General features: G+C 41.9%; 1 protein-coding gene across 3 annotated transcripts in view; it reads right to left on the reverse strand.

Annotated features, from left to right (window-relative positions):
- The window catches only part of LOC114872584, a 148,191-nt gene that overhangs the window by 32,091 nt on the left and 103,642 nt on the right, over nt 1–12,458 (reverse strand). The window lies entirely within an intron of this gene.

Raw genomic sequence — 12,458 nt, forward strand, 5'->3', positions numbered from 1 at the left:
TTGCAAACAGTTTACCCGTCGATCGAATTCCTCATTGTTTTCGAGCATAGTTTTAGGGGATCGTGGAATCTTACCGGGATACTTTTCTGATACGAATTCATGTTTCTGAGTTTGTAATTCGTTCAAATACGCACGGTTTATTAAAATTATAGACGATATTAATAATTTGACAATTGTTGACATTTAGAACACAGAACCATCGTAATTTAAAGTAATTGGTTCGCGAAATTTAGAAGAGAATCTTGAAAAGTTATGGACGCGCGTAATATACAAATTTCCATATAACCAGAAATTTTTGGGTTAAACCAAGCATTCGTATTATAGATGAGTTGCGTGTTATATATTCGAAATTTTATGACTATCGTAAATTGCTGAAACTAAAATTCCGTGACCGGCAATTTAAATGTTCATTTACAAATATTCTTGCTACAAAATATTAATCATTGAACAATGAATACACACAAATTGCAATTGTTATATCATTGCTTCTATTCAAACAGTGATACACGATTTTGAGATACGATTTTTTGAAACACCACTAAATATATAATTTTTATTCAACACCTATATCCGTTATGTTTTACTCGAATGCCGACAAAAATTTAATTCAATTTATAGCTTCACGGGTGTACGAGTATAAATTGCAAAAGACAGGGACTTGCGAATTTATTTTTTCCAAATTCGGTCAACAGCACGCGTACCTACACCGTTCCACGTCGCGGACAGATTTTCATAGGAAAACCGATCAATTTCCTTCATCATTTTCCCGGATATAATATCAAAATCGCAGCTGTCGAATCGGCGGCGTGTCGGGCGTGTTTATTTCGGTCAAAAAAGCAAGCTGAACGCGCTGGCTGACACCGATACGAACCGGTGTATATCCGAGACAATTTCAACCCCTCGCGATCCCACGGGAGTTTATGAACAACGTTGGATACAGCAATGTTTGCGCCTCCCGGTGTCAGGCACCTGTAACGTTATTACACGAACGCGTGTAATATATCAACGCTGATATAATATGCGAAAAAGGTTCTGCTTTATGAATTTGAAACTCGCTTGGCAAGAGAAAATTGAACAATCCCGAAATATCCAGTTGTCACGATTATCAAGAGCACAAGATTTCTCACCGAGTTACAACGGATTTGGAACAGAGTTACATAGTAGCTGCATTAGACAGTCCGATAGGCTAGACCGCGAGATCACACACGTTAGTGACAAATCTCGGTTGGCTCGCAATTCTAACGTTTAATCAGACGCGTAATTATGTCTACAGAGCGCAATGGTACCGGGCAGCTGCCACTTGCCAACTGGAGACGAATGAAATTTCCCTTGCGCGGCAAGTCAAATATCACCGTGATTACGCGATTTAACACGGTCCTGCACGCCGTTTCCGGCTCTTGCCTGCGACGTGCCAGCATCCGGCCGCGCCTTTCCTCTTCCATCCTCGTTCTGAAGTAATAAACGTTCACGAGCCGGCCCGAGAGTGTTTCACCGCGAACCTACGCTTTGTTCGACCGTTTCAATATGTCGTGAAGTGCTTCAACTGCAACTACAACCGTCTACCTTCCCGATATATCCCTTTTCTTTCCTCTTTCATCATTTCTTCGAGAGTTCGCGGGTCTCTAAATATCTGCTCCTCTTTCTTTTCGAGGGATAAAAACACGAGAGAACCCGTCAGTCAAATTTCTTCATCATCGTCGCGTGATTTATTAACGAAGAAGGTGAAGGTGTTATCAGGAAACTTGAAAAAAGTTTCCAAGTTTATACGTTTTCTCGGCGAGAGCTAAGGAGGTGTTGAAATATCGGGCTGCTTTAAACAACTTCCACGACGAACCGAAAGAAAAATGAAGAATCTCGATTAATAACGAAGGAAGTAAATCGGATTATTTAAGGTCAGAAGCAATTTGTCATCGATGAATCGAAGTGTACTTTGAAAAGTTTTCGGAATGAGCAGAAGAAGAGGAACAAAATTCGGGCGAGATTCCAATGAAAGGAGCCGCAAGAAACATTTACATATTCCTGGACTCTATTTGACAAAGAAATAAGTATGTCAGGGTGGATAAAAAAAAAGTGAAAGAAGAATTTCGTCGCGAAATCAGCGTCACCTAGATTCAAGGGAGCGACTGTACGAGTTTGGTCGATACTTTTATTCCTTCGACGCAATCCAATCAAACATCTACAATTTCTCACGCGAATTTCACGACGTACCATCGTTTCTCGCAACTCCTCGCATCCGTCGAAGCAACAGAGCAATTTTCTTTCTCGTCCATTCTCGTGGGACAAACATTTCGAACTTCATCGAACGGACTTTCGAAAGCTGACCGCGGTCAAACAAAGATGATTGTACGAAATTTATTCATTGCCTTCAGAAATATACACTCTGGTGCGTTCTGATAATTTCTCGAAGCACATAGCTCTTCGAAACAATTAGAAAGAAGAAAATTGAATTAAACGGGGAAGATATCTTCTAAGCTATTTGTAACTTAGAAAACAGAGACTAACTCCTGCCTCACGTTTGCAACAACAGTCTGCATGCGAACTCGGAGGTTGTGAAGTTACAGTGCCAGCTGAGTGAATTAAAGCATACTGGGGACATTTATTTTCAGTCAGAGAAACGTGCTAGTGTTGTACTGCAAATTATTCAACGTCCTCTATATATGCTCCTATTAACACTTTGGCGAATGCACATTTCGTATAAATAAACTTGTAAAATTTAAAATTATACTATTGATAGATACGTATTTAATAATTTATGGTACCGTACACTTCCGATAATTCGAATCTAAAATTTTCGTAATAAAACTTTCTAAAAAATGGCACATTTAAATGAAAAGCATTCGTGGAACACGTAACAAGCATTCAAGTTCATTGAACTTTGGACTCAAAGGGTTAAGACGATTCGACAGGAAGTTCTCTGATCGAGTTACCGAGCACAGGTTCGATATTCGAGTTAATCGTAATTCTCTGGGGAAGTCTAGACTGACTGATGGAAATTACACTGCAAGATAATCGAGCTTCAAAGAGCAGCTGTAATATGTAATACTAGCCGCAATTACGAGACTATGGTTTACCTAATGTGCTAAGAAGTTTCGCTTTCCGGAAAATTACATCTGCTCGCTTCCCTGATTGCTCCCTTGCGTTAGCGAGAACCGACGATTATTTATTTCTTTATAAATTCTAGCTGTAACGTTTAACTTGTTATATCGAAATTGTTTAGTCATAAAATATTTCTAAAATATCAGAGATTCTTTAACGGCGCGCTTTAATTAAATCACCATCTTTCATCGAAGAATTCGTTCTTCGATAGAAGAGAGTTTAAAGAAATTTTTATCTTTCCTCGAGTCATCAATTTTTAATCACAGATTCCGATATAATTTATCAATATTTAACGACAAAACTTTGATATCCATCGTGATAATAAATCATTCGTTGAAGAAAAGTTCAAGTAATCAGTTATAGTTTCTCATTAAAAATGACTATGGAAGTAAAATTGGTACAATCACTTAACTTCAGTTTCGATTTCCGCAACTGCAGCGTTTTTAAATCGCCTTTCCACCTCTTTTACGAGCAAACATCGCCACTCAAGATTCGAAGGGTGGTTGCTAGAATCTCGAGCCTGAAGCAGGTATCAGCAATTTAAAATTCACCGTGTGACAAAGAAGGTTAACGACGTAAAGAGACGTAGAACTGCGTCTTGGGGTTGATGGGACGCGTTAACGATGCGATGCGTTCGATCCTTCCCACCCCCTGGCTCTTTTACGAAGACGTAACGAGCTCGTTCCATTAGAGAAACTCTGCTCTGAAGGGCGGATTCTTTCTTCGAGGCACCGTTGATCGCGAACTTTCAAAGACCCGTTCGTGATTAACAATCTCCGTCTCGCAGATGCAGTTGCGGCTAGTGTTCCCTTTTTTTATTTTTCATTTTATTCCTCTTTGAGTATCGTCCGAGGCTCCTTTGATTACGCCAAACCATGGAATAGAAGGAGCATTGATTGCTGTGCATGACTTCCGGCTGCCACTGTGTACAATTACGCGTTCCTTTGTCATCGATATAGAAAAGCCACTCCTCGATAAATTCACTTAACCCTCGAATGAATTTTCTCCTGAACTCGCGATAGAAGGACAAGTTTTTACATGTATTAGTCGGAAAACGAATATGTCAGCCGGGAAACTTCTCCTATCAGTTATTTGCTTTCACCCTTAAACACACTCATCTTTCTCCGAACTTCCCAGTGGATATTTTCCTGTTCCTTTGATCATCTCCAAATACGTTACATGAATTACACAAACTCGGGGCTGACTCAAAGTAGAAGTTCGATTCGGTGTTCATAGTTGGAACAGGACACAGAGCAGCTCGGTATTTAACGTTCCACGATCCGAACCCTTTAATCCTGTTTGTCTATGACTGCACACGAGGAGTTCGTTTCCACCGAGACTGTTCAGCAGAAGAACAGGCACGTTAGGAACATACGTCTCTCGGCTAACGTCCTTTTAACGATTCATAAATTTCACCGGTTCCCGGCTACTGCCTGCCGGCCACACTTCCACCAAAGTTTCCATGAAAATCTGGGTCAGCTTCGCCGTCGCATCGGGACGGACAGATATTCCGGGACTAACCAGAGATCGATGCAGAAATACATACCGTATAACGATAATAAGAATTTGATTCTGTTGGGGATAGACGAAATAAACGTAAACAGTGAAATGGCTAGGAATAGTATGTTGTATTTATTTTGACGTCCGCCGTCTGCGGCGTCCCGATTCGAACTGCGGGTGCGCGCCGATCGGGCCCATTTAATGGCACGCGACTGTGGCGAGAGAGGGGGGGAATCGGAGACCCATGACTGTCTCTAAGAAAATTTACAATTTTATTTTTCTTCGGAATGTATCATCCATGAATAATTATCTTCTCCATTGATTAAAATTTTCATTGTGGTCGATGGTCGTCAGATTTCGAGGAATCGATAAACCGCACAGGAAAGTTCTGCAGAGTTTTTGAAGTCCAAGAATTCCAGAATTGTAGAATATTGCTGTGTAATTGTTGTCCAGCAGTAATTACCGAAGTTTCGGTACCAAACAATTTGACTAGAAACTTTAAACAGAGAGGAAACCATCGAGATGAAGTACCACCAGCGACGCAAATTAGACAAAGAACTGCATTCGACACTTAATTCGAATGTATTTACAAGTAATTAACGTGGAACGGTTGGAATTTCTCCAATTAACGATTAACGTTGAATTTTCGAGGACTTTAAACGTGGCTAAAGATGCGGTGATTTTTTTTTAGAGAAACTTCTTCGTCACCTCTGCATCGTCAGGGACAGCCAGACCATCCCCTGATTAATTTAAAGGAGCAAAATCGATGAGCATCCCCCTTGCTGGGGTAAAAAGGGCGACAGGGGAAAATAGACAGCGGCCGAAATGAAGTTCTTAATTAAACAAGCTTGGACTTCTATCCAGCGTTCAGTGTCGTTATCGGTGAGAGTGGACGAACAACGAGAACAAGACAACATCCAGGTTAAATTCACCCTGCGGAAGGATCTAATTTCGTCTGAACAACTTGTGCACGTGTAGCTGCCTCCGCAAACGCGTCCTGCGCAGGATAATGAATATGTCGCGGCCAGTGGAACGCGTAAAAATGCTTTTCCTTTTTTTTTATTATAATGCCATCCTCCTAAAACAGTTTACGTTTTACAAAGGTCGTTCGAGGCACTTAAAAAATTTCAACCCTTTGAACCTTTCAACAATATTGCCTTTCTTTCGCACGAATAAAATTAATAACGACAAATATCGAGTAGATTTTTGCTTTTCATATCAGCTTGAATTAATTTTGTACGCTTTGTACGCCACTCTTTGAGAAAATATTAATTATTTTTAAAAAGAATTATTAATGCTCTGTATTCGTATTTTCGTCAAAGTATTTTCCTTTGTGGATAAATGAAAAATATTTGAATCTTGCAAAGACTGATTATCCATTATTTCTGTTTTACAAAATAAAGGCAAGGACAACCATGGATTTCTACTGTAAAGATTTGTGGGGTTGCAAAAGTTAGCCGCGTAAAAAATTCTAAACGCGAGTTGCCCGCAGTTCAATTTGCACTCGCGTCGCTCTTTCGTTGTCCCGCGTTTGTGTAACACGCGCCCTAATTAAACGTGATATTTGAGTTTGTCCTTTGTGCGAAGTTTCATTTTACCCTGAGCCCAGGGAAGCGGTCTAAAGAAAACTAATTTCACAGGGCTCGCCCGATGGCGCGCGTATTTATTTTCGAAAGCGCATTCTGCGACCTCTAATGAATATATAGCTGCAGTATGAACCACCCTCGTATCCATGAAAATCTGATTGTGCATTTTTCAAACAAAATTATTCAAAATACGAGGCAGATAATTTCCAAACTTAAACTGTGCGAAACGTAGAATTGATATGCATACAAATTATTAAATATTTTCCCTTAATATCAGGGCTCATTATTCGCGAAAAAAGATTCAGAGGTTTCAGCAATTTCCTGCCAATACTGCGCGATGAAACAGGTCCATAAATTTGCCGGTAGACACGCGGATTCGAGGCGTGCATTTGGCACGAACAATTTCGCCAGCCAACGGAAAGTTTATAAGACACTTCGCCAAGGGAATAAAGAACAAAAAAAAAATGTACGTGAGGACCGTGAGGGAATAAAGGTTGGTCTATCGTTATTCGTCTGACGAAAAGGAAGCATCGCTTGAATACTGGCCCACCATCCTTGATATCCACCGTAAAACATGCACGTGAGAAACTTTTACGTTTCTTTGCTCGCTTTTCATCGCTTTCCTCGCTGGCAAATGCATCGTGAAACTTCGCTGCATACATTCGTTGCATCCCAACGGATCTCGTTCGCCATCCAGGGACTAAACTTCACCCTGTTTCAACAAACGCTTTCTAATTTTCCGACTGGAAAATGCGATTAACCGTTGGTACGTTGATTGCAAAGATACGTGAATGCAGCTTGAAAAAAGGAAGGGGTTGAAATCAAGTGTCTACATTGAAAATTCTCTAAAGGATCATTCAGAACTATGGAACGTTTAAAAGCGATCGTTTATTATTCCTAGACGATGTTCCATTAAAATCAACCCTACTGGTCGTTAACTTCACACGTGACCGGGACGTCGAGTAGCACTGCGAAGCTTTCGTTCGTTGAACACGAATCGGTCGCGATTCCCAAAGGGCCGGCTAGTACAGATCCGAGCGAAAATGCGATCTCAATCAACGTTCGTGCTGAGAGTTACTTTCCCAATTATCGTCATTTAATTGCGGTTAGTTATCGGCAGAGAGGAAAAGAAGGCCGACAGAAAGCTCAAGTGAAAAGTGTAGGAAAGAAATTTCTGGTTCGGTGGAAAAGTATCGGTGGAACGATGGAAAAAACTTATCCCTCGTCTGGCAACTTCGTTAGTTGCCCGACGACGACGACGAGAGCTCGAAACGTTATTATCGAAGTTACGATGGGGACAGGTAGGGTTCACGGTGGACGCGTGGCTGTGCCTAAGTTTCCAGCTGAGCTTCTGTAATTGGTAGTGGCAGAGAAGAGACTGCGGGGAGAAGCTGGTTCGCAACTATATTGTGTAGCACGGGACACTCCTCGTATTAATCCGATGTGTCTCAATGTGTAACGTGCCGATAATCGTGCTTCAGTGGCAGTCTCGTTTTCGAGTTCTACCAGAATACCGGATCAATGAGGAGCCGAGGAAATTGGGAACCGGGGGTGTGGAAAAAGGTATGAGATTTGGGGGGAAATAGGAGGGATTGCACCGTGCTTGATACTGTACAGACTACAAGCGTTGACCTAATAACTATAAGAGTACAAATAGGATTCATCAACTAATCACCGACCGCTCAGTGTTTAATGCTGATAACACAGGAATAAACCCATAGCTTTCGTACTAGGATTACAGTAGATCCCTTAATCAATTTTCCAACGATGGAAATGAACATTGTTACAGTATTAAGCTTCTATGTTCTACCTTTACAGTTACCAGAGTATAGAACAGAAAAAGAGAAATAAAACTGAAGTATTTTTTTTAGCAAAGTACAATCGTTAGATGAAAGAGCTTTACGAGGAAAGTAGCTGTCGATAGGACGGTCTACCGTTCAAAAGTGTTGTCGAGCAAAAAAAAGGAAAGCGATACCTCTCGTCGAAATAAATCGAGAAGGCAACGGCAAACTACTCGAGCATGGACGGCGAAGTGCAATCTATCACGTCGTTCTGAACGGGAATCTACCTCCACTTTCGCTGTTTTTCGGCAAATCGAGCCAGCTCGGCGAACAGCAAACGGCAACGACCGACTTTCATCACCGTGACCGATGTTTTGCGGCTTTGCAGAAACGTGTTCGCCACGGCGAACGTTCTGCATGTAAACGCGTCGCATCGTCGAGAGCTTAGAGGATGCGGTTTCAGGTTTAACGACTTCCCGGCCGCGTTACCGGATGATTCTACAAATGCGTCTCTCTAAATTTAAGCTTCGAGTGTTTTGCAAGTGTCGTGAAATTGTCTGTGAATTGTAACAACCCCTTCGAACCGTGCGCCCTTAAATTCTGCACTCCACCGTTTTACTGTTTAAACGGGACTGTCTATATTTCACTGATGTTCGACCCGTAATCAAAAGTTGTAAATTTCAGAAATAATAGCGGCGACCATAGAATCGTCGAAAAAAAGAGGAACAAAGAGAGGGAGGAAAAAGCGTCGGTGACACGACGTCTTGACGCGAACGACCGAAACAAAAAGCTGACCCACTTGAATTTTCGGAAACGCGGCCGGAAAAAGCTGCATCGTCGACGAGAAAAACCGCTGAATCCCTGCATTCCTTCGGGCTAGACGAAACAGTCTACTGATACACTGCTTTTTCTTCTTTTTTAATAATATTCCACTGTACGAAGAATGAAATGTACGAATATCTATTGTAATAATCGAAAAAGTACCTGAAAATAAATTTTTCTAATACTCAAATTTCTTGTTGTAATTTTACAAAACCCTACATCAATTTGTTTCTTTTTTTATTTAATTGTTCAAAACTAATTTAAAATTCCACTTCGAATTCCACGTATTTACTTATCGTGATGGTACGAAACGGCGTTATTAAAGAATGACTCGTCAGGATTGTTTGCCCGGTGTCCTTTTTGAAACGGGCATTCCGTTCCGGGTCTCTTGCGCTTAATAAACGCGTAACCGGGCTCGCCGAATCTCGGGGCTTGTTATTAAAATACACGCAGCGCGGAAAAGTTTAATGAAGCTTCCTCTGTATGGAAATTCGTGCGGAAAAATGCTTCGGATAAAAGTTGCCTCCGCGCGGATAAAGGCAAAGAGAAGTTGCGCGTACAAATCGGGGCTCGGTGCAAATTTTTCGGGACCATTCGGCGAAATGAGCGGCAGATATTATTTATTCGATGGAAAACAGCTGGAAATGAGCGGCGGAAAGAAAACGCCGGCTCAATTTTATTCGTTTGAACGAATTTTTCACCGAAAGCTGCTTTTACAAACGAAATACACGGTGAACCCAATAACTCTCTAATTGCAATTGAATTTTCAAGCTTTTGAAATGTCATTCGAACAAGCTGTACGATAATGATCTTACACCTCTTTCATCGAATCATTCGCAGGATCAATCTGAACACGCGACGCGGCAATTAGCCGGAAAACGCGTTCTAGGAAACGAGACTTCATTCGTTGCATGCAAATCTTGGCGCGCACCGCGGAAACATGCGAAGCGCAACAATACAATTTTCCCGACGCTTAATTCGCAGACAACGCGAGTAACCATGCGAAACGAGCTGCTCTTTAGAAGGACGAGGGAATAAGTTTATCAGGAAAGAAGAGGCTGGAAATATTTCCAGCTGTGGTTTTCCAGCTCTTAAAATAGACCGAGAATACTGGTGACCAGAGGGATAAAAGCAGTATCTCGTGCGGAGCTACCTTAACAGAGACAGGATACTGACCGACATTGTACAACCGTGAGACTTCCGCGGGAATACGACATCCGGTCGAGTTTACCGCTCTGTTTTATCTTTTATACGACAGACGTTAATCAAGGATCTTTCACGATAATTAATAGGATGCACTTCGATTACATTCAAATATCATAAATGAGAGCAGTGTCGTTCGAACCGCATATCAGGCGGGAAAACTCGTGGAACCGAGTTAATTGCCAGATTCCAGAAAGTTTCACCCTTCAATTAGATCTTCCGTTCACCGGCCAGCTGGCAGCTCCTAAATCATGATAATCATCGGAATCGAGTTACGAAAGTTAACAGCTCTTCGTCTACTAAGAGAAAAGTTGACTAATCAAGTAAATAGCCATCCACGGTCGTCAGCTGCAGCTTTTCTTTAATCCTGACGAAAATTTAATGAACTTTGACTCTATTACTGCGTTTCAGATTCAAACTCATTTTCCAACTTCATTATTCATTCTTTCACCGCGATTCATTCGTTGCACGAATGTTTCCCAAACTCTACGGTATCTACAAATTTATCGGATACCTTCAGGAAGAACATGTTTCATCATCGTCGAATATACAGAGAAGAGGAAAAGGATCTAATAGCCGACAGTAAAATCTTGCTTTACTGTGAAAAAAAGCTCGCTTTCCGACGCAAATGGATACCAACGTTCGCTTAAATTACAACATAGCAGGGGACCCCGTTAATTCAAGGATTCCATCATCATCCGTTCTGGTTATTATAATTGGACACCGCGTGGAGAACTCGTAAGGTATATACACACCACGTTCCGGGAAACAGAGGCTCCTTTTCTTTATTCCATTACGCGGTTATACGGTTCCGAAGAAACAGGAAAATAGCACGGTCGGCGGGTAGGTTCTTTCAACAGTTCGCCTGCAGCGTAGCTGCACCATCCTAGCCATTATTCCAACAACATTACGGCGACGAGCGGCTGTTTTAAAGGCCGGCATAAATATGAGCTTCGCCGATATAAATTTCCATTTGTTTCCAGGCGCCGAGCTTCGCTACTCTCGAACGCGTAATCCTCGCCGAAAATCGCTTTTGATCGACGGCGTCCGGGACCTGGTTTAATGAAACCCCATTTCTCTCGGAATCTGTATAGACCATTTTTCCGTAGGTAAGTTAAATATACGCTGTCCTATATCGTATTCCAGAAAATCGCGATATTTCAAAATAAAAATGGCAAAATGCAATAAGAAGAATTCGGAATATCCGACTCCCTGAAAAATGCTGTTCGATCGTGGCTCAACGAAATTCCAATTCCCCAGAAAGAACGAGGCAGAAGGAATAATAAAAGCAGCAATATCATCAGGCGAAAACGTTCATTATCTCGAGTTTCGGTGAACAAGGTTATTCGAGGAACGAACGACGGGGGGGTTTTCGCATCGCGTCGCGTCGCGTTGAAAGCTTCGGCCTGTATTTTCTGCTTTGCACTCGTTTACAATTAGGATCCCCGAGGGAAAGAGGTTCCTGCGGCTGGCGTGCCGAAAACGGTGCTTGTAATTTCAAGGTTTTAAGCAGCGGATGGAAGAGAAGCCGGCGTGGAACGTGCAACGGGGCCCGGTATAATGAGCTCGTCAGATGAATTGGACTATTCTCTGGTCCTTCTCCTTCGCCTGGATATATATCCGTGAAAAGGAGCATCCACTTTCTGAAACGGCCTTCTTAATTTCAAATTTACCACCTGCACCGTCTGCTAATCGCTATTCTTACACCGTAACTTGCTTCCGTGACCCACCGTGCCGAATTTCTTAACACTTTGACGGTCAACGTTACGTCAAAGCTTAATTTTTTACAATACTCCCCTCCTTTTTTTTAACTTTTATTCGTTCTAATAGCTTAATTCTTTAATTGCTAATAACGAGAAGCAAGAAATTCCCAGAATTTTCTCAGCACTTTAAATTGTGTATGCGTTCCAGTAGTATAAATCAACGATATTGCCGGCATTCTTTGTCGCTTCTTTCTTTTCCTCGGCCATCGTAACCGTGCTGCAAAACGTACAAACGTTTCGAGATGCTGTCTCGCGTAGAAGCGATCTTACTTGCTGCTCGTTTTGCGCTGCCCACTCGCACTAAATAACCGATAAGCACCGGAGGGCATTACGGAAGGTTACGCGGTGTTATCGGGAAAGTTCTAAATGCCACGAAGCACGTGTATTAAGTGCATCAAGTTCGCGTATCGCGTCGTTCTAGTTCACAAAAGCTCGCTTTATACGCCGCCCGTAAACGTCCGAGTGTCCCTCGTAAAAGTGAGGATTCAACGGTTTCAGTTCATCGCATCGAGCGTATATCCTCGACGTTTCATCGTGTTGCTCTTGCGTTTAATTTCGCCCCTGCTCTGTCTGTCATTATAAGATAACGCATCATACTCAGGGCTCTCTCCATAGTCCGCCGTTCGAGGATTAAGAGCAGAAGTGATCCATTTCGTCCACCAAAATGAACATTCTACGCTAATGAAATTTTGCTTCTGAAGAAAAGA

This window comes from Osmia bicornis, chromosome 13 (genome assembly GCF_907164935.1).
Source record: "Osmia bicornis bicornis chromosome 13, iOsmBic2.1, whole genome shotgun sequence".
In the NCBI taxonomy this organism is placed as follows: Eukaryota; Metazoa; Arthropoda; class Insecta; order Hymenoptera; family Megachilidae; genus Osmia; species Osmia bicornis.